The 24,012-nt window shown below is 39.4% G+C and overlaps 1 pseudogene; it reads right to left on the bottom strand.

The window, feature by feature from the left end:
* On the bottom strand, positions 1-23,538 carry LOC133770460 (RNA ligase 1-like; annotated as a pseudogene).
* Between the last annotated feature and the right edge of the window lie 474 nt (positions 23,539-24,012).

Genomic DNA, 24,012 nt, shown 5'->3' with positions numbered 1-24,012 from the left:
TCAGCTTTCTCCATGTGTTTTTCCTGTTCTTGTGAGCATCAGCCTAGCAGCTGCAATTCCCTGGTGTTGGTTGTCTGAAACTCCAACACCTGCAGAAAAAGATTTGTCATATGCAGCCCCTTTACTTCCCCCAGCATAGCCAAGAGGAGAGCAGTATGTCTTCTTTAGAAGTTGGGTTCTATATCGGGTTCGTCCTCTACATTTCTTTCTCTTTTTTCTTTCCCTCCCTCCCTAACTCCCTTCCTTTCTTATTTACTTATTTTGAAAGAGTTACACAAGAGAGGGAGAGACAGAGAAAGATCTTCCATCTGCTGCTTCATTCCCCTGATAGCCACAGTGCCCAGTACTGGGCCAAGCCAAAGCCAGTAACCAGGAACTTCATATGATCTCCTACATGAGTGCCATTAACAGGGCCATTAACAGGGAGCTGAATTGGAAGTGGAGCAGCCAGAACACGAACCAGCACTCTTACGAGATGCTGGTGTTGCAGACTGCAGCTTAACCTACTATGCCACAATGCTGGCCTCTCTCCTCCACATTTCTAAGTTTTTACAACCTCTTCCCTTGTTGCCTCAACTCTAGGAATGTTAGCTGCTTTCTTCAGTGACTATCTCTTTGATACCTTAGGAGTTCTCTCTCTTTTACTCTTACAGTTGCCAATTCTTTGTAATACATTCTGTCTGTCTAAACGGCTGCTAAGGTTTCTGCCTCCAACTGAACCCAGAATGATGGAATTGCCTTACTAATTTTTTAATTGGTGGATAATTTAGAATTTCATTTCAGGAGACTCAGATCAGTTAAACAAAAAGATGTTTATTTGAGATCTTAGAATTGCAATTTGGGGAGCACAGATTCCAATAGAGATTAGAATGTGTCCCCTTTGGGAGGATTTTAGAGGGTTCTTGTAAGGGTAAGAGGATGACATTTAAGAAAGCTACATGGTTGTTTGTCAAGAGTTGTTGTTGAGGACAAATTTAGTTCTGTAGGTCAATGGTCTAGTACAGACCAGGTTAGACCACATTGTTCTAGGAAAGAGTTTATACAATTCTAAGGTTATAACTTCTCACAAATAATTTTCTTTTGGCATGTTAACAAGTATGTAGAGTGATCAGCACAGCACAGGATGAAGTCACTGTGTCAATTTTCATTTGTAAGGGTCACATCTTAATTTATATAAAAGGAGGTTTAAAAACTTTGTCCACATTATCTGCTATTATCATTTTTCCATGAACTCTTTGAAGCCCTTATACTATTTAGTGTATACTATTATTATTTGTGAGTAATGATGGCATATTACTTCAAAAACTAATTATAATAAATATTATCTATAAAAATTAAGATGAACTAAGTTTATGGAAAAATTGGTGTCCTTATTTTTATTTTTTAATTTATTTTTTTATTTTAAAGCTTTTATTTAATGAATGTAAATTTCCATAGTACAGCTTATTGATTACAATGGCTTCCCCCCCCATAACTTCCCTCCCACCCGCAACCCTCCCCTTTCCCGCTCCCTCTCCCTCTCTCCTTCCATTCTCATCAATATTCATTTTCAATTCTCTTTATATAAAGAATATCAGTTTAGTATATATTAAGTAAAGATTTCAACAGTTTGCCCTCACATAGCAACACCAAGTGAAAAATACTGTTGGAGTACTAGTTATAGCATTAAATCACAGTGTACATCACATTAATGACAGAGATCCTACATGATATTTTTTAAAAAAATTGATTAATTTTCTATGCAATGTCCAATTTAAACCCTAGTTTTTTTTTCATTTTCAATTATCTTTATATACAGAAGATCGCTTCAGTATATGCTAAGTAAAGATTTCATCAGTTTGCACCCACACAGAAACACACAGTGTAAAAATACTGTTTCAGTACTAGTTATAGCATCACTTCACATTGGACAACCCATTAAGGACAGATCCCACATGAGAAGTAAGTACACAGTTACTCCTGATGTTGATTTAACAATTTAACACTCTTGTTTATGGTGTCAGTAATCTCCCTAGGCTCTAGTCATGAGTTGCCAGAGCTATGGAAGCCTTTAGAGTGCGCTGACTTTGATCTTATTCCAACAGGGTCATAGTCAAAATGGAAGTTCTCTCCTCCCTTCAGAGAAAGGTACCTCCTTCTTTGATGGCCCCATTCTTTCCACTGGGATCTCACTCGCAGAGATCTTTTATTTAGGTCTTCTTCTTTTTTTTATTTTTATTCCAGAGTGTCTTGGCTTTCCATGCCTAAAATACTCTCATGGGCTCTTCAGCCAGATGCGAAAGCCTTAAGGGCTGATTCTGAGGCCAGAGTGCTATTTAGGACATCTGCCATTCTATGAGTCTGCTGTGTCTCCCACTTCCCATGTTGGATTGTTCTCTCCCTTTTTGATTCTACCAGTTAGTATTAGCAGACACTAGTCTTGTTTGTGTGATCCCTTTGACTCTTAGACCTATCAGTGTGATCAATTGTGAACTGAAATTTATCACATGGACTAGTGAGATGGCATTGGTACATGCCACCTTGATGGGATTGGGTGTACTTATTTTTTTCATCTTGTTGCAGATGAAAACTTTGTCATAGCCTCACTGGCCTGTGGAGAGTGATTTGGGAACTAGCTACTTAGTACAAAGGCTTAGGTTTTAAATGAAAGTGTTTTGCTTCCAACCACGCTCAGTTTAGGGTTATACTTGATATTTTTGAATTCCAAATCTAACCAGGTTAAATTCTGAATTTATTTTTCAAAGGTAGAATGTAAATGCCAATCATAAAACATCAGATTGAAATGATTAATTTGAAAATCTCTGTGATCAGCATTGTTCTTTTGATATCCTTTTTCCTTATATAACTCTTAAATTTAGTATAGAAATTTTCAGTTTGGTCTTGGAAATTTTCTTTCTTTCTTATCATTTATAAACCCATAGAGTTAAGGATGAGTAAGTTATGACACATGAAAGGCTTTTGTGGAGGAGGCTCTGAATTGTTACTTCTTTCTGGGACTTTGCTGGGAGTTCTGCTCTCAGTTGTGAAATCAAAGTGAATCAGTTTTGTGTAGCCAAGAAAGTCATGTGTCAATATCTATAGGTACATCTTTCTCCCTATCAATCAATATATATATGTATCTGTCTGCCTATCTATCTATGAATAAAAAAAATTAGTAAGATAATCAGTTAAGAAAAACATGTCTATCCCAATCTTTGCATTCTGTTGGTTTAACTCACCCTAAATCACTACACAGCTTATTTCCATTATGTAATGTCATGTATTCTTATCTACTTTTTTCTTACCACACATCTTAGTGATTCAGAACATCTTATCTCCTCTACTCCATATCCATAAATTCATGTTTGTCTTTGAACTTCCAAGATAGCAATGCTTAACCCTTAAAGTCTAAACTATGCAATCTCAAGAGTTGATCTAGTCCAAGTGTGATCTCACAGTAACGTAATTGATAACACAGGCACTATGGTTTTAGATGAACACTGACATTTAAGTTTATATGGATGTAGCAATGATGAGAGAGCCAAAGGTGGCTTTATATGGTTATTTCTGGAGGATACCCTCACTTAGATGTATTTTAATACTTTAAAATATAATTAAACTACTGAAATTATTTTGGTGAATGTAGATTGAAACTTGGTAGAATAATGCAATCCTTAAGCACACTTAAACTCAACTATTTTGAGTTATTCATTCTGTCTTAATTTTGGGGTATGTTATTTTATTAAACCATAATTATACTGGCTTTTATTTATAAATGATATAAACTATTTAAAATTTTTATTATCTATCTTTGTTGGAATTTCTAACTTTGAATTACATTTTTTTCAACAGAAGATAATTTGTTTTATCTGAACTTTGAATTTATTATTAGCCTAAGTCTAGAAATATGCTAGTTATTGCCAATGGATGTGATTGTATTTTAGCTATCATAAAACTTTGAATGCTTGCTTGAAAAATCCATAAATAATCCTTTTTGTTTTCTATAGATTTATTTATTTATTTGAAAGTAAGAGTTGCAGAGAGACAGGAAGAGATAGAGATCTTCTATCTACTAGCTTACTCCTTAGATGGCCACAATGGCAAGGACTAGGCCAGGTGAAGCCAGGAGCCAGGAGTTTCTCCCATGTCTCTTATGTAGGTTGCAGGAATTCAAGCACTTGAGCCATTTTCTATTGCTTTCCCCAGGCCATTAGTAGGGAGCTGGATTGGAAGTGGAGCAGCCAGGATATGAGCTGGCATGTATATAGGATGCTGGCCTTGCAGCTGGCAGTTTTACTTGCTGGCCTCCTATGAATAATCTTTTATGATTAAAAAAAGTCACAAAATTAAGGATTTTGCAGTTTAAAGCAGGTAAATAAGAAAAGGTCGTTGAGTCTATAATGATACTTTCAGAGGACACTTGGCATGATCACTGTCCGACTCAGAAGATTTGCCCATTACTGGGAATCTCCAACAACATGCAGTAGGCCCCCAGCAACCACCTCTATAGTGTGGCTGCGAGTTTGTCTGTGCTTAACTTATTTAGGAGGGCATATCTGACCTACCCATGGACAATTACATTTTTTTTTCAATAATTTAAAATTTGGAATTGAGATATAGAAAGACTAGACATTTTAGGAACTGGATCTTTTTTTATTTTTATTTTTATTTTTTTAACTTTTATATAATGAATATAAATTTCCAAAGTACAGCTTATGGATTACAATGGCTTCCCCCCCCCCCCATAACTTCCCTCCCACATGCAACCCTCCCCTTTCCCACTCTCTCTCCCCTTCCATTCACATCAAGATTCATTTTCAATTCTCTTTATATACAGAAGATCAGTTCAGTATATATTAAGCAAAGATTTCAACAGTTTGCCCTCACATAGCAACACCAAGTGAAAAATACTGTTGGAGTACTAGTTATAGCATTAAATAACAGTGTATAGCACATTAAAGACACAGATCCTACATGATATTTTTAAAAAATTAATTTTCTATGCAATTTCCAATTTAACACCAGGTTTTTTGTTTTCATTTTCAATTATCTTTATATACAGAAGATCAATTCAGTATATATTAAGTAAAGATTTCATCAGTTTGCACCCACACAGAAACACAAAGTGTAAAAATACTGTTTTAGTACTAGTTATAGCATCACTTCACATTGGACAACCCATTAAGGACAGATCCCACATGAGAAGTAAGTACACAGTTACTCCTGATGTTGATTTAACAATTTAACACTCTTGGGAGTAGAGCCATTGGTGGTAGAGGAGAGGTTATGATTACAAAGGAATGAGGCCCTAGTACGCTAGACAGGGTCTAGAACAAAGGACAGAGTCATTTTTAGAGGAGCTAAGAAAGGTGCTAAGCTACAATTAAGTTTTCTGATTGAGAGGCAAATAGAACCTGACAGAAGGGGCTTGATAATAATCTGGTGGGCTTTAGGCCTTGTAAATTCAGAGGCCCAGACCTATCTATCTCTTCACATGGGGTACATCCTAAGGGAGGTGTGAACCTCCTAGGGGAAGGCACTCTGTTGACTTTCATTACTTGGCTGGCCTGGGAGGAGAGCTGGCCAGGTAAAGGCAGGTGGCATCTCTAACAAGAAATTTACAGTCTGCCTGCATTGTTGCTGACCCTGTTTGGCCGTCCCCTCAGCAGCAGTGGTCACTTTGGAAGCTGGGCTGAGTGAAGGGCTTTTCAGCTTAGAGCCAATAAGATCTGTGGCTCTGACCTGGGCATCCTTCGACTCCAGGCCAGGTCCATTTCCAGTGATCCAACTTTTGGCAGAGCTGACAGGGCTCTTCACAAGCTGACTTCTGCTGAAGCCCAGGCTTACCACATTGAAAGCCACTGCAGTGGACTGGTCTGTTGAGTCTCCTTGAGGGCAGATCACTGTACAGATAAGCCATTAATAGGCCTGCCACCCATTGCTTCTGATGCCTAGCTTTCTTTTCCTCCTGGTTTGTGTTAAAGCAGAGCAGAGGATGCAAGTCAAGGGAGTGCCCGTGTCCCATCTCTAATCTTCGGTGGCCTGAACTACAAGTCTATAGTCACAGGCATGTTCTGTAGTAGTTTTTCTAAGGTAGACAATTATATTCTCACTTAAAAACTTTCTTTCCATTTGGTCTGAAAGGAAGGTTTTTTTCTACTTACTGTTTACTTTGCTGATGGCGAAGTAAATCTAGCTATGAGATTGTTATTTAAGCTCTTATTTTGGCTATGCTATTACAGAAAAATGTTAGCCATCTCTTTTATAAGGTCTAAAGATTAAATTGTGCATCCTACAGATTCGTTCATAATAGAATTAGTTTCCTACCTTGAAGAGAATAGAGAAATGAAAGAACAAGTTGGGCTTAGAATAGAGAAATGAGGGAGCAAGTCCTAGATCGCTTGCTGACAATAGCAATATCACATGAAAACTTAGCAAACAGTTTCAACCATTAGATAACAACTTAAGAAAACATTTATCAGAAGGTCCAATGCCTTCTATAAATTTTAAGAATCATGTATTTGAAAACACCTCTTAAATATCTAACATGGTGTAGTTTGTTTAACCAGTAAACTTAAGCACAACCATATAAAATGCTTTTAGTTTCTTTCTACCAACATGTTTAAAACATATGATACACAGATTCAGGTCACACAAATTAAAATGTATCTTTGATTAATTTTAGCAGCTTAAATTTATGGACAATCTTATCTAAAAGCCAATTAAATAAAACTCTTAATAAAATTTTCCCACGTGGACATACAGTATGTACACACATATAACCTAACATAATCGACTATTATAGCAATATTAATAATAGCTTTTAAAGTCTTTAAACTCTTTTTGTAAATTGGCATTTGATTGAATTGCTTTTTGTTTTTAGTAACCTCAGTTAACCGTACTTTCTCTCAGTTGGTTCTGTTAATATATTATTGGCTGCATCTATTTACATAGCCATCCCCAAATACTGAATACAATAGAAGTGGCTGGAAAATGTCCATAGGAACCTATAGGAGGACAGCAAAACACAGAACCAACAACGCTTTAGTTTTATGAGCAGCAAATCATATATAACTGTGGATGACAAAAGACTTTAAGTTGCCATGTTTAAAATTATAAACTCATCAACCAACAAGACGCACTTGCTTAGTTCACAGTATTTTTGAAAGCACCTGTAGGATTTTACAAGTATTTAACCCTTTAGGCCTCTGGGGCTTTTTCATTAAGATAACTATCATGTCTAGTAACACAGTTAGGATAACATTTTTAAATAAGGTAACACAAATTTTAGCCTGAGCTTTTTTCATTTCTGTTGGCATGGTATATCTTTTTCCAGCCTTTCACTTTCAGTCTGTATGCATCTTTGTTGTAAAGATGTGTTTCTTGTAAACAGCAAATAGATGGATTTTGTTCCTTAACCCAATCAGCCAATCTGTGTCTTTTAACTGGACAGTTCTGGCCATTAATGTTCAATGTGATTTTTGATAAGTAGTAACTTTGCCCTGCCATTTGCCAAAGATATTTTCTAATGTATGCTTTGACCTTCATGTGATCTTTTACTGTGAGGTTTCCTTCCTTTACCTTCTTTCATATTGATGACCATGTTTTTGTCTTTCTGTGTGTAACACATCTTTAAGCATCTTTTGCAGGGCAGGACGAGTGGCAACAAATTCTTTCAATTTCTGTTTGCTATGAAAGGTCTTTATTTCACCTTCATTCACAAATGAGAGCTTTGCAGGATATAATATTCTGGGCTGGCAGTTTTTCTCTCTTAGTACCTGGCTATGTCTCACCATTCCCTTCTAGCTTGTAGGGTTTCTGATGAGAAATCAGCTGTGAGTCTAATTGGAGATCCTTTGAGAGCAATCTGATGTTTCTCTCTTGCACATTTTTGAATTTTTTCTTTATGTTTCACTGTGGTGAGTTTGATTACGACGTGTCATGGTGAGGATCTCTTTTGGTCATGTTTATTAGGGGTTCTGTGAGTTTCTTGTACTAGGATTTCTCTGTCCTTCTCCAATCCTGGGAATTTCTCTGCTAGTATCTCACTAAAAAGGTCTTCTAATCCTTTCTCCCTCTCCATGCCTTCAGGAACTCCTAGAACCTGAATGTTGGTTTTTTTAATAGTATCCTGTTGATTCCCAACAATATTTTTTAGATTTCCAATTTCCTCTTCTTTTCTTTGGTTTGACTGTATGCTTTCCTGTTCTCTGTCTTCTAAGTCTGATATTCTCTCTTCTGTTTCACTGACTCTGTCTTTAAGGCTCTCTAATGTGTTTGTTATTTGGTCTATTGAGTTCTTCATTTCATTTTGATTTCTCTTCACTATCACACTTTCCTGTTCTACTAGTTTCTGTGTTTCATTTTGATTCCTCCTTAAGATTTCATTTTCTCGAAGGAGATTTTCTATCCTGTCCAGTAAGGAATTCCATAGCTCAAGCATTTGTCTTTGAACACTTCTAATTGTTCTTATCATAAATTTTTTGAAATCCGTATCTTGCATTTCTTCCATCTCATCATCTTCATAATCTTGAATTGGGTGTCTTGTTCATTTGGGGGTGCCATAATGTCTTCCTTGTTCTTCTTACCTCGGTTTTTGCGTTTGTTGCTTGGCATTGTGGAGATATTCTTTGGATTCTTCTTCCCTTGTTGTGGTGTTTTTTCTTGTTATACTATGGCCCTGGATTAAGTGGACTGTCTGCTTTCGGTGGAGCCTTAGAGGCTTGAGATGGGTGTGGCCTGAGAGCTCTGTTTGATTTCTCAGGGTTAAGGGTGTGCCAAAGGTGACACTCCCAGGTTCTGTGTGGTAAATCTCTCTCTCTTTCTTTCTTTTTTGATTTAGAAGGGAAGCAATTCCACACAGCTGAGTGGAATTGGAGGTGGTTAGCAGGCGAATGATATACCCACAGGAGCCAGAGATCGGAAGCTCTTTCCCAAGGACCACACAGGGAATCTGTGCTGCCCTCAGTGTGGGCTCAAATTCTCCTGCAGTCTCCCACTGGGTTGCCAAGGTTACCGAATTGTAGCATCTTTGGAGAGTACTCACGTGAATTCCATGAGTTCTCACCCCCACTGTCTCTTTTTTTCACAGTCTCAGTTCATTAGCACCACACATTCACCAGGTCCTAATCTCCTGTTATTTCACCCGCCCCCCAACCAGAGTCAGGTTTTTCTGCTTGGCTGAGGGCAGGTGCAGTCCTGACTGAGGTCACCCTGCTTATGACGTATGTTCAATATGGCACCTGCTCTTTGTCTTGCTCGCCTTTGAGAGGTGAGCGGAGAGAGAGAAACTCGTGCCCGTATCGGTCAGTTTTTTTTTTCTCCCTCTCTCTTCTAGATAGCCTGGTGAACTTTTCCCCACAGGGTTTCAAACCTCATTCCCTCTAGTCTCCTCTTTCCACTTTCCTGCTGGTGTCTCGGGCTATTGAGGGTTGGCTCACCTCGTGTTCCAGTGCTGGTGTGTTGATTCTGCCGCTGCTGTCCCGAATCGTGGGCTCCCACGCTGTCCACGCAGGTCCACTGTGAATCACTAGTTCCGGAAGAGTTTCCTCTGCCTGTTTCTTCCCCTACTCTTCCTTGACCCTGCAGTATCTCCACTTTTATTAAACTGTCTCTTCCCGGACTATCGGTGTGCTCCCTTCCTATTCTGCCATCTTGCTGCTCTCCCTCTATTTATTTATTTGAAAGTCAGAGTTACACAGAGAGTGGAGAGGCAGAGAGAGAGAGAGGTCTTCCATCCGCTGGTTCACTCCCCAAATGGCCACAATGGCTGGAGCTGTGCTGATCTGAAGCCAGGAGCCAGGAGCTTCTTCCTGGTCTCCCGTGTAGATGCAGGGACCCAAGGACTTGGGCCATCTCCTACTGCTTTCCCAGGCCATAGCAGAGAGCTGGATTGGAAGTGGAGCAGCAGGGTCTGGAACCGGCGCCCATAGGGGATGCCAGCTCTTCAGGTGGTAGCTTAATCTGCTATGCCATAGTGCCAGCCTCTTCTTTAATGGTTTTAACATTTAAAACTTTGGTTTTAAGATTTATTTATTTATTTGAGAGGCAGAGTTACAGAAAGAGAGAGGGAGAGGCAAAACGTAACAAGGAGAAGCAGAAAGAGATCTTTCTTCTGCTGTGTTACTCTTCGAATGGCTGCAGCGGCCAGAGTTGGGCTAGTCTGAAGTTTCCTCTGTGTCTCTCCTGTGTATAGCAGGGGCCCAAGCACTTTGGCCATATTCCGCTACTTTCTCAGGTGTGTTAGCAGGGAGTCGGATTGGAAGTAGAGCAGTGGGGACTCAAACCTATGGCAATATGTGATGCTGGTGTTGCATGTGGCAGCTTTCCCTGCTATGCCATTATGCCAGCCCCAAAACTTTTTTGGTTTTGTGTGTGTATGTGAATTTTTAAATCCTATTAATTGTACTTATAAGGTCAGCTTCAATGGAAATAATTTTGCCTTTGAATAAGCTTGGGAACTTATTGTTACATATGTTTTTTTGTCCAAAGATTAAAATTTGTTGACACTAAATAAAATTTTGAATAGGCATTTGCAACTGGAAAATTCATTTCTTTAAATTCAAGAAAAAAAGATATATATATATATATATATATTTATTTAGTTTATTTGAAGGGGAGAAGTTAGAGAGAGGAAGAGTGGGAGAGAGAGAGAGAGAGATCTTCCATCTACTAGTTCAGTCCCCAAATGGCCATGATGGCTGTGGCTGGGCCAGGCAGAAGCCAGGATCCAGGAGCTTCATCTATGTCTCCCGCATAGATTGCAGAGGCCCAGGTAGTTGGGACATCTGCTGCTGCTTTCCCAGTAGCATTAGCAGGGAGCTGGATCAGAAGTTGAGCAGCTAGGTATCCACATGGGATACTGCCTGTTATATCACAATGCTGGCCTCCAGAAGATATATTGCTATTTTATGATGAATAGTAGGAACCTTGAGCTATTTTCACCTTCTTGAACATAGCAGAAGATAAGATATAATATTCAAATACAACAATAATAAAACTAATTTTAGTTTATATATGACGTCTTAGAGCTTTATTTATTTATTTATTTATTTGGACAGGCAGAGTGGATAGTGAGGGAGAGAGATAGAGAGAAAGGTCTTCCTTTTTGCCGTTGGTTCACCCTCCAATGGTCGCTGCAGCCGGCACATCGTGCTGATCTGAAGCCAGGAGCCAAGTGCTTCTCCCAGTCTCCCATGCGGGTGCAGGGCCCAAGGACTTGGGCCATCCTCCACTGCCTTCCCAGGCCATAGCAGAGAGCTGGCCTGGAAGAGGGGCAACCGGGATAGAATCCGGCGCCCCGACCGGGACTAGAACCCAGTGTGCCGGTGCTGCAAGGTGGAGGATTAGCCTGTTAAGCCACGGCGCCGGCCGCGTCTTATAGCTTTGAGTCTACCAGATTTCTGATTATCTATTTTATGAAAAGTGATTCAACAAAAATTTAGTATCAAAGGCACAGTCATATTTGTGCAGGTTTATGTTGATAAACTGGTTTTGAATTCATGTAAATATTTGGAATTGGCCAGCGTAAATCAAGATGATGGTGACGGACCTTAATTAAACACCTATCACAGGGCTGGCACTGTGGCATAGTAGGTTAGTCCTCTGCCTATGGCGCTGGCACCCATAGTTCATGTTTCAGCTGTTCCACTTCCAATCCAGCTCCCTGCTAAAGATTTGGGAAAGTAGTGGAAGATGACATAAGTGCTTGGGCCCCTATACCTTTGTGGGAGACCTGGAAGAAGCTCCTGGCTCCTGGCTTTGGATTGGTCCAGCTCTAGCCTAATTACAGCCATTGGGGGAGTGAACCAGCAGATGGAAGACCTCTCTCTTATGTCTCTCCCGCTCTCTGTAACTCAGCCTCTCAAATTTTTTTTAGACCAGCTATCACTTCAAAACCATGGCATTCCTTCAACTTTACCCTTTTCAAACTTCAAACCAAGACAACAGATCATTGTGCTTCAGTGTAATCAGAGTTCTTATTTCAAATGTTCCATACGGTATAAGAAGATGTAATAGATGCTTCTTGCTTCCTAAACCATATCCATTTATATTTGTTCCTATAAGTTACACTGTTTATTCTAAGGGATCTGATAGTGACACTGCACTAATTTCCAAGAGTTCAGGGTTATCAGTATTACCTAGGCAATTTCAAATTAATAATTAACTACAGAGGAATGCCAGCAATACTGATTGTTGTTTTCCTCTACTGGTACCCAGCCGGAAATGTGTATTTTCATCAGGCACTGGATTCCCATTTAACTGTTCTGTTTATTTCAGTGGTAGCCAGTACTCCAGAGCAGATTTGAGATCCTCCCAAATATTAAAAAAAAATCGTTTGAATTGCCTTTTGGGTGTATAAAATTTTTAAATCTTTTGTCAGCTTGTTTGTTGGGTTTTCTGAGTCAGGCTCAAAGGTGTGACTGGCCTGATGCTGCCTTTTGGTGGAGGGCTCCTCTTTCACCTCTGTTATAAATGGCATTTGTTGCTACATGTAGCTTACATGAATATGGACGTCAAGAGGGCCCATGATCTGACGTTGCAAGCCAGAGAACCAGGAAGCTGGTGGTATAATTCAGTCTGAGTCCAAAGGACTGAGAACTAGGAGATCAATGATAGAAGTCCCTTTCCGAGTCTAATATGCCAGAACAAGGAGGGCTGGCATGCAAAGGCAGGAAAGGGTGGATTTCTCAGTTCAAGCAAGGAGAGTTTTTTTTTTTTTCTTCTTCCACTTTTGTTCTGTTTGGATCTGTGGTGGATTGATGATGCCTGCCCACTTTGGTGAGAGCAGAGCTTCTTTACTGAGTCTTCTGATTTATTGATAATCTCTTCCACAAACATCTTCACAGACACACTCAGAAAAATGTTTGCTAGCTGTCTGGGTACCTCATAGTCCACTCAAGTTGACATATGAAATTAACCATCATACATGCTTTATTTGGCAACTGTATTATAAATAAAGTTTTATTGTAGGGGTGCTGTGAGCAGCTGGTTAAGCTGTTGCTTAGAATGACTGCATCTCATATCAGAGTATCAGGGCTCGAGTCCCACAACCACTTTTTTTTTAAAAAGATTTATTTATTTGAAAGACAGAGTTACAGAGAGGCAGAGGCAGAGAGAGAGAATGAGCAAGAGAGTGAGTGAGCGAGAGATGTCTTCCATCTGCTGGTTCACTCCCCCAGTGGCCACAATGGCCAGAGTTGTGCTGATCTGAAGCCAGGGGCCAGGAGCTTCTTCTGGGTCTCCCATGTGGGTGCAGAGGCCCAAGGACTTGGACCATCCTCCACTGCTTTACCAGGCCAAGCAGAGAATTGGATTGGAAGTGCTAGGACTCTAACGGGCACCTGTATGGGATGCTGGCACCTTCAGGTGGTGGCTTCACCCACTATGCCACAGCACTGGCCCCTCACGACCATTTTTTTAGAAGGCTTTTATTTAATGAATACAAATTTCAGAGGTACATATTTTAGGAATATAGTGATTCTCCCTCCCCCCCCCCCATTCCTGTCCTCCCACCACCACTCCCATCCTACCTCCTACTTCCTCTCCCATCCCATTCTTCATTAAGGTTTGTATTTATATTTGACTTTATATACAGAAGACCAACTCTGTACTACGTAAATATTTCAACAGTTGCACCCACACAGACACACAAAGTATAAAGTACAGCACAACCACTTTTGGTCTAGCTCCTTGCTAATGTACCTGGGAGGCAGGCAGCAGATAATGTATCAAATACTTGGATCCCTGTCAAATACATGAGAGACCCAGATGGAGTTTGTGGCTACTGGCTTTGGCCTGGCCTAGCTTTGGCTTTTGCAGGCATTTGTAGTGAACAGTGGATGAAATATCTCTCTTTCTCTCCCTCTCTCTCTGTCATTCTGCTTTCAAGTAAATAAATCACTCTTTAAAAAGTGAATAAACAGCTTACATTCTTTGCAAGGAGAAAGGAAAACCTTTGGTGATTTTCTGTGTTTCAGAGTAGTAACAATCTAGATTTCGGGAGATGACTCTTTATAGGAAATGATTTATGATATTTTACTCATATAATACCTATCTTTCTGAACTGTTAAACCTGAATACTGCTATCTCAACTAGCAAATGTGGAACAATAACTCAGCATTGGTAAATTTCTAAGATGATAAATTTCTAACATTGGTAAATTGCTAAGATGATAACTTACATTCATTTTTCTTTTCATATCTTCTACAAATATTTATTGCATGCTTATTAGAGGTTAGACTTTGTAGCACTGCTTGGGATTAATCCACAAAGAAAATACACAAAGATAGCTGCTTTTTAGAGGCTTACATTCTAGTTTTAGGATAGGTGTTTTTTGGGGCTGCCATTGTGGCATACGGATTAAGTTGCTGCCTGTAATGATGGCATCCCCTATGGGCACTGGTTCGAGTGCTGGCTGCTCCATTTCTGATCCAGCTACCTGCTACTGTGCCTGGGAAAGCAACAGAAGATGGTCTGAGTGATTGGGCCCCTGCACCCATGTGGGAGACCTGGAAGAAATTCCTGGCTCCTGGCTTTAGCCTGGCCTTGCCCTGGCTGTTGAGGCCTTTTGGGGAGTGAACCAGTGGATGGAAGCTTGCTGGCTCTTGATCTCTCCCTTTCTCTCTGTAAATCTGCCTTTGTAATAACTCTTGAAAAAAAATGGGTGTTTTTGTAGTTGTTAATCCAAGTGTCAGGTTTTAATCAATCTGGAGATCATTTAAATTGCATCAGTGAGGATCCTTTTGGGGTATGTTAGAGTAAAGGGATAAGGGGGATTGATGGTGGACAAATACAATTATTTAAAACATTAGTAATTTTATATTGGAATTCATTAAAGTAGAACAGAGCTAATATTTTTATTTTGGTTGAAAAAGGAAATCAATATGAAAAACTGAGGAGTCTAGGAAATTTGGCAATATATGTGCATATTTATATGTGCTAATAAATTATATTTGTCAATACATGCATATGTGAGGGTACTTCAACAGCTCATGGAAAATGAAATTAAAAGATGTTTATTTTGGTACATTGGAAATATACATTTCCCACAAAATTTTTGAGGTACCCAAATATGTGCATGCATGCAATATAACATATAAATGTTCTTAATTAGCCATTTTGATACATTCAGCTCAAGGACATATTTGACTATCCTTTGGAATTTTAGCTCATGGAAGATATTTTAAACAAGACAAAATGAATAGCAACACAATTTATCACCTTTATGTTAATTGTAATATTGATATATAATTAACTTTACTGAATTAAGCAGTCATAAAGTTACCACTGAATTGGTTTAAAACTAAGGCATTGTCATAATTAACTAATTGCTGTTGGTTATATGCATTTCATAACCCTTAATTTTGTCTATGAAAGTACCCACGTTGCATTGCTGCTAGTTTAGACTATGAACTGCACCAGACTGGAAATTACAGCTCTTGTTTTGGTCATTGTGACCTAGCTGTTTATGAAGATGCTAAGAATGACATGATTACTTAACAGTAAAAAAAAACAAGTTTTTCTTCCTGAAAACTGCAATTACTTATTGACTTAGTAGACAAATCACGTTTTTCCTGTTAATAAGTTAAAGGTTTAAGGCAGCAGTTCTTAAAGCAGTTCTATACTTCAGGGAGACTTCAGTGTCAAAACTGTTTTTCATAATAATACTGAGAGTTTTCCCCCATAATTTTCACCTCTAGAGGCTCCATGAAGTCATGGCATAATTCCTCTGATGTTTAATGCATACTGAATTTTTATGATATTTAAACAAAATTATTATTTATTTTAAAGGCAGAGAAAGAGAGGCAGAGAGAGAGAGAGAGAGAGAGAGAGAGAGAGAAACTCCCCAATCCCCTGTAACAGTCAAGGCAGGGTCAGGCTGAAGCTGGGAACTGATCCGAGTCTCCCACATGAGTGACGAGGACCAAACTACTTGAGCCATCAGCTGCTCCCTCCCAGGGTGCACATTAGCAGGGAGGTAGAATTGGAAGCAGAGCCAGAACTTGAACCCATGCACTCCAACATGGGATGTGGGCATCCCAAGTAGCGTCTTATCTAGTGCATCAAATGCCTGCCCCAGTTCTTGTGATTTTTAAGTAGGTAAGTAAATAGACAAATATTTTTGAGTTTTAATCTCTAATATGATAATAATAAATAAATAAACTTTAGAGTTTTAAACTCTAATATGATAATCATTTAATAGAACCCATATAAACTAAAGCTGGGGGCAGTTTCATCTGTACCTTGTAGAACCTGTACTGTTGATGTTGGTATTATAATATTTGGGCTAATTTGCATTCACACACAGTGTTTGTAGCACTTTATTTGCATTGCTTGGCTTCAGATAGTGGCTACCGCTATCCTAAAAACCTGGCTCCCACTCTGAGAGATCTGGGCAATGACCCCACTGTATCTTGCAACACCAGGACACAATCAGTGCTAAATTCCTCAAACCCACTGGATCTACCTAGTGGGATCTGCCTGCATTTCACCTCGCTGGACCCATACCTGCCAGTGCAAAAGCTCCTATATACCTTGTAGTCACCTTGTAAGCTAGAGCAGGATTCCATTCACATTCCTCAGTCCTAGGACTAGGGATTTTGATGTTATAAGCCCCAGCACCAGCTGGACTCTCCCAGCAGGACCTGAGGAAGGGCCTGTCTACATCACACAGTCCTAAGGCCACAGCTATTGGTACCACAAGCCTCAGAATCACTTGAGCTTACCAGTGGGACAAGTGGGCAGTCTCTTTATTGCCCTCAGCACCAAGAACAAGGTACTGGCAATCACAATCCCCAGTGTAACTGACACCAATCTATACACCCTAGGAAACCCACATTCACTTCCAAGTCACAAATACAAACTGCTGAAGACTAGACTGTTATGTCACTTATAGACATAGCTGACATTGATTGAAACAAAAGAAATTAGAAGTTTCACTTCTGGGATCACCTAGAACCAAAGGCATAGCAAAAAGCCGAGTGCATTCCATTTCAACTATAAACTCTTTTCCAATAATATGTATTGTCTAAAGAAGGAAGGATTGTTAAACTAGATGTGCAGACATCAATTCAGGGAACATGAAGAAGCGAGGTAGTATCTCCAAGAGAACATAATAGTTCTCCAGAATTAGACCCTGACCTGAAGGAAATCTATGAAATGCCAGAAATAGACTTCAAAATAATGATTGTAAGGAAACTTAATGTGATGCAAGATAATACAGATGGGTAGCTTAAAGAAATGAGGAAATTAATGAGTGATACGAATGAAAAATTCTCTAAAGAGATAGAAATCATTAAGAAGAACCAAATAGGAATTTTGGAGATCAAAACTTCAATCAATGAAATAAAAGCATCTATTAAGAGCTTTAATAGCAGAATAGACCAAGTGGAGGAGAGAATTTCTGATCAGAAGGACAAGATATTTGAAATAGCCCAGTCGAACAAAAATAAAGAGAAAATGGAAGTGGAGCAGCTGGGACTCGAACTGGCACCTATATGGGACGCTGACACTGCAGGCAGCAGCTTTACCTGCTATACCACAGAGCTGGCCCCAATGTCATCTTTTTCATAAATCAAGTCACCATATATTTATGAGTTGATTTTATTTTATTAAACACTTATTGAGCATCTAGTATAAGTCAGGACTTACATTTGGTAGCAGTACAGTGGTAACTTTGACACATGTGGAGCTACTCTGATATATAGTCTAGAGGTCTTGGTGACTAAGAAGGATGAAGAATTAGTAAGTACAACAGATGACTGCAATTACAGTTTGAGCAGTCAAGTAAATTACTATGCCATCAACTGACAAAGGAAAAATGAGAAGATTTGATGCTATCAAATAACAAAGAAATTAAATTCTGAACTTAGTAAGTTTAAGATGCTAGTGGAATAAGTAGTTGGAGATATCCATGCAGAGTTGAAAATTCTGTGTATGTTTTTAACTCAGTAGGAAGCTCAGAGCTATAAATACATATCATAAGCTATCTGAATTGTAAGCATGTAGAAGATAGCTGGATTCACAGGAATGAATGAAGTCATCCAGGGAGGAGGTAGAGGAAGAGAAGATGTCCTAAGAACCCACCTAGAGTTCACTTGGACATGTGAAAGGAGAACAGGAAAATGAGCCTGTAAAGATGAGATTTTTCACTGCTCCTATCTGTGGTTTCTTTTCTGAAGCCAGGAGCCAGGTGCCTCCTCCTGGTCTCCCATGTGGGTGCAGGACCCAAGCACTTGGGCCATCCTCCACTGCCTTCCCGGGCCACAGCAGAGAGCTGGACTGGAAGAGGAGCAACTGGGACAGACTCCGGTGCCCCAACTGGGACTAGAACCTGGGGTGCCGGCACTGCAGGCGGAGGATTAGCCGCAGCGCCGGCTGCCCCTGTGGTTTCTAATTCATCTATAATAATACAATTTCTTGTCAGAATAAAACAAAATTAAGAAGAAACAACTAGTGTGCAAAAGGTAGGATGCAAAGCAGCAGAAGGTTGTATCAGGATGTTAGAAGAAAAGAGGACTTTAAGAAGTTTGGGGTGTTCATAGTTTTAGATGATGCACAAAATGAAAATTAGCCACATGATTTGTTAATTTCCATGGATACAGTTGGTTGAATGTTTTTTTTGTCCTTTGCTAAGAATAATACATGTGTAGGATGAAAAAAGTCAAACAGTACAGAAAAGCATATTATCAAAAGCTTGTCTGCCTACATCCATTACCCTGAGGTAACCTATGTTTAACTGTGTCTTTTTTAGTTGTAAAAGAATTTATACATTTGAGTTGGGTGCTTGTCTCTGTGTTTTGAATTAAGTACTTTAGATCATGGCTATTGTGGTAACTAGAATAATTTTTTAAAAAAGATTTATTTGTGGGCCGGCACTCTGGCGTGATAGGTTGAACCTCCACCTACACCAGCGTCTCATATAGGCAATGGTTTGAGTCCTATCTTCTCCACTTCTGATCCACCTCCTTGCTAATGGCCTGGGAAAGCAGCAGAAGATGGCCCAGGTACTTGGGTCCCTGCACCCACATGGGAGACCTGGAAGAAGCTCCTGGCTCTTGGCTTTGGATCGGCCCAGCTCCAGCACCTGTGGCCATTTAGGGGGTGAACCAGTGGATGGAAGATCTCTCTCTGCCATTCTCTCTCTCTGCCTCTCTCTCTCTCTCTGTCTCTCCCTCTCTCTGTAACTCTGCCTCTCAAATAAATAAATCTCTTTTTAAAAATATTTATGTATTTATTTGAGAGGCAGAGTTACAGAGAAGGAGAGGCAGTGGCAGAAAGAGACTGAGATACCTTTCATCTGCAGTCTACTCTCCAAATGGCTGCAATGGCCTAGCCAGGAGCTAGTGCAGGCTTTCAAGGACTTGGGTCATCCTCCACTGCTTTCCCAGGCTCATTAGTAGATTGGAAGTTTTGCAACCAGGACTCAAACCAGTGCCCATATGGGATGCCAGTGCTGCATGCAGAGGCTTCACCCATTATGCCACAGTGCCATTCCCGAAGTGGAATGGTTTTAAGGTAGTCCTCTAAATTCCCTCTCCACGTGGAATTCTCTGTATCAGTCTTGCCCCTCAGGGCTGATGGATCTGTGAACCTAATGAGCAGTCATTCCAATGATCATGTTTCCAATCAACTAGCTTTTAGTTCATGCAGAGATTATTAGAGCCTATTCAGACTTGCAAAAAGGTATTGAGTAGGACTTTCCAGGAAAGTATTCTCTCTCTCTCTCTCTCTCTCTCTCTCTCTCTGTTTTTAAAATTTATTTATTTGAGAGGTAGAATTACAGACAGAAAGAGGGAAAGACAGAGAGAAAGGTCTTCCATCCACTGGTTCACTCCCCAAATGGCTGCAATGGCCGGGGCAGAGCCAATCTGAAGCCAGGAGCCAGGAGCTTCTTCTGGGTCTCCCTCACAGGTGCAGTGGCCCAAGCACTTGTTCCATGTTCTACTGCTTTCCCAGCCATAGCAGAGAGCTGGATTGGAAGAGGAGCAGCTGGGACTTGAACTGGAGACTATATGGGATACCAGCTTTACCTGCTATGCCACATTGCCAGCCCCCAGAAAGAAATTCTCTTATGAGCGATGAAGTAAGCTTCCATGTTTTTAAAGAAGAGGGTAGCATGGTTAGGACTTAAGGGTGGCTTCTGAGAATGACCTTCCGCTGACAGCTAGCAAGAAAATGGGGGCTTCAGTCAGCCAGTTACAAGATAATGAATTCTGCCAATTTGGGAAAGGATTTCAAGTCTCAGATAAAAAGGTAGCCTGGCTGACAGCTTGATCTCAGCATTGTGACCTTGAGAAAAGGCTCAGCTAACCTATGGCAGACACCTGATACACAGAAGCTGTCAGGTAGTAAAATTTGTGCTGTTTGAAGCTGTTAAGCTTGTGGTAATTTGTCATGCATCAATAGGAAACTAATCAAACTTTTAACTCCCAACTATAAGACAATAGATTTATTTACTTTATTTCCCCTTTTTATTATTTAAATATCATTTTAATTTTAGTATGGAGTTCTTCAAAATGTTCATGGAAAATGTGTATTATGAAGAAATTATTCATGGTTATCAATTTTTTTTTGCAGTAAAATAAACATCTTTTAAAAATAAATTATTTTTAATTTATTGGAGAGAGAGAGGTGGTGAGAGAAAGGGAACTCCCATCTACTGGGTTAGGGAGAAAGCCAGAAACTCAATTTAGGGCTCCCACATGGGTGGCAGCAACTCAATTATTTGAGCCATTGCTGCTGCTTCTCTGGGCTTGAATTGGTGAGAATTCTGACTTCTGGTGTCAGAAGTCAAAGCTGGGAATCAAACCCAGGCACTGTGATGTTAGATGTTAGATGTGAGTGTCTCTATTAAACTCCTGCTCTCCAATTTTTTAAAATTTCATTTTTCATGAACTTTTTGAAGAAACCTTGTATTTCAATTTCTATTAACATGAAAGAAGAACAATAGCGATTCCACTCCCATTTCTCCCCAGTTGCTTTCCATCTGAAAGACTACTGGTGTGAGAAATAAGTTTCCAACTGAAGGCACATGAGTACATACAAAATAATGAAAAACTAATGAATATGAAATGTAGCTGTTCAGAATGAGTTCTTAAGTAAAAGTCCATGAGTCGTGCAAGAACATTTAACATCGGGTATATGTGTTTGTTAGTTGATAAAATCCATCTGAGCAGTTCAGGGTTGTTTCACCTCCATATAAAACTCTTACCTGAGATGATCTGGGAAGACAAGTTACAGCTGCTAGGAAAAGGTTAAGGAAAATTAAGTTAAGCTTAGAAGCTCTATTTGGGAGGCAAATGAATAATTTAAGTTTGATGTCAAGTAATTTAGTGAAGTTTAATTTAATATTGGGAGGATAAGAATCAGTAGCTCTATCTCAACAGGAACTTCCAACATCTTTGGGTTTCCTGATCATTTTCAATCTGCTTGTATCCTTTGCCATTAAAGAAGTCATGGTTTACAGAGATCTTTGGAACTGTTATAATAATGTCCTGCAATGGCACCTCCCATGTATACCAATAATTACAGTAAAAATTTTCTAACCAATATTATGTTTGATATTTGATTTTAGGTTGATTCAACAAGTTTAAGAACCATACAAAGCATTTCTTGTATTATGACTAGTAATAACATGACCACTGATATTGTTTTTGAGTTGCACATAGAAGAAAGAAACTCCAGATAACTTAAACATAAGGAGTTTTTTTTTTTTTTTGGATATGGAGTTGGAGGATATCAGGGTATTCCTGGAATTAATGCAAAGTATAGAGAAACAAGGTGCCACCCTAAAAGTAGGTATAAGTTTCAGGATAAGGAGTTTGATAGCATCCACTCTCAGGCCATGGGAGGGTAGGTAAAAGAGGGGTCTACTCTTTCAGAGGGACTTTTTAGGGACTTCTTTGACTCCATTAAGGGTTAGAGGCAGGCAACCTTGATTACAGTACCCTATGAAAGAGATGGACTGCACCCTAGAAAGAGGAAAACTTCTTCTAGGGAAATGGAAGAATCGTTAGGAAGGATGCCTGGATATCATGTAGTGAAAGTAAGTATTGAGGATCACATGCTGTGTAGTATTAATAAACCTGAGGAGGATCCTAGGTCTTTTCAGGACCTCAAAGGATTAACTGAAAGGGATGTGGGGGAAGGAGGGATGTCATCAAACACTTAAGCTAGACTAAAAAAAGCAATGTCACCATTCACTAAGTGAGACCAGAAAATCACCTATGAAGATAAATTTAGGAGTTTAGATCTTTCTGCTTTAAAATGAACATAGCCCAAGTAGTGAAGGGAAATGGAGAGAATTTCAAAGTTCTTCTGCTTGTCTATAAAGGTTTTTCCATCTTGTTCAATTAATTTTGGAATCAATGTTCACAATATTATCAAAATACGATTCCTCCTAACTTTGGCTTCATAATAAACCTTATCTATTCCTTGGTTAAGTAAACCATGAGACATATTTTATGTCTCAGTTGCTCACTGACCAGAGACCATGTAGAGGGCAGACCGCCCTTGTTGCATGCAATCACACTGTGCCTCCTAACTTTGTTATAATGCTCTGTTTTATGGTTGCACAAAGTGCTATTTGGATTGTGAAATCTCCAAGTTACAAAATGTACAGAAACTTTTTTTCTGAATTTCTGAGAGCTCGGTTTTTTTGGATTAGGTCTGCATAGGACAATGAAGCTGAGAATTGGTAATTGCCTCAGTACTTCACTAAGAAAATCTTTTTGCCTCAACTACATATAAATGGATTTCTTGGCTGTAATTTGGATAGCTATTTATTCTTATCTTCACATAGCTAGTCAGGTCTTTTGCATAAGGTTCTGTGGAAGAAAATTAGATATTGAAGAGGGAAAATCTTCCTTTTGATTGTTTGTTCAGGTTTGTGTTACAAACCTGAAACCTGGTTACCATAAGGATAATGTGATCAACTTTTCTGTTATCACTTTAGAAAGTACTTTTGTAGTCAACTACTATTTGAAAAATAAAAAAAATCTCAAGTTAGATTTTTCTTCCCATTTAAAAATGAAAACATTTATAATTATTCAAGAAAAATGAAATCTGTCTGATTTCTATAGACACATGCAAGCTAGTGGCAAAAGAGTAAGTAATTTTATCTAACTGTGCTCATTTAAAAATAAATAAAAGCTAAGTAATGGAATATCTGACTTTATTTTAATGTTCTACATTTTTCAGGTCTATATTTAACCTTAAAGTGCCTATGGTGGAAATTTATTTCAGTGATTTTTGGGGAAAATAGATTTTTTGGGAATGGGAACAAGAGAATGCATCCCTTCTTTGACCAGTCCCTCTTACTTTTGTGCCTCTCTCCTTCCAGTGCCATTTTTTTTCTTTTCCCTTTTGAGAAATCTCAAGGTCGTGTTCGATTTCCCTTTCTGCATCATCTTCCATAGTGATGAACTACCTCATAAATACCTCTGGAATCCATACCATTCTTTACATTCCCATCATCCAGACTCAGCCTCACATCATCAGTCTGTAGACAACTACAGACTCAGTTTCTTGCATCTCAATTATTTGCTGAAAACCCATGATCCTGTATATGGGGAAACCAAAAGGCTCCACTAACAGAATATTAGAACTCATAAGAGAGTTTGGTAAAGTTGTAGAGTATAACATCAACACATAAAAACCAATAACATTAAATACATAAACAATGCTATGACTGAGAAAGACCTGTAAGATCAGTACCATTCACAATAGGTACAAAAATTTAAATACTGGGACTGGCACTGTGGTGTAGCGGGTAAAGCCGCCGCCTGCAGTGCCAGCATCCCATATGGGTATTGGTTCGAATCCTGGCTGCTCCACTTCCAGTCTTGCTCTCTGTTATGGCCTGGGAAAGCAATAGAATATGATCCAAGTCTTTAGGTCCCTGCACCCGCATGGGAAGACCTGGAGGAGGCTCCTGGTTCCTGACTTCGAATCAGTGCAGCTCCGGCCGTTGTGGCAAACTGGGGAGTAAACCAGCAGATGGAAGACCTCTCTCTCTCTCTCTCTCCCCTT

This window comes from Lepus europaeus, chromosome 11 (assembly GCF_033115175.1).
Source record: "Lepus europaeus isolate LE1 chromosome 11, mLepTim1.pri, whole genome shotgun sequence".
Lineage (NCBI taxonomy): Eukaryota > Metazoa > Chordata > Mammalia > Lagomorpha > Leporidae > Lepus > Lepus europaeus.
Note: the sequence above shows the minus strand (reverse complement) of the source record. Positions and strands in the feature narration are given on the sequence as shown.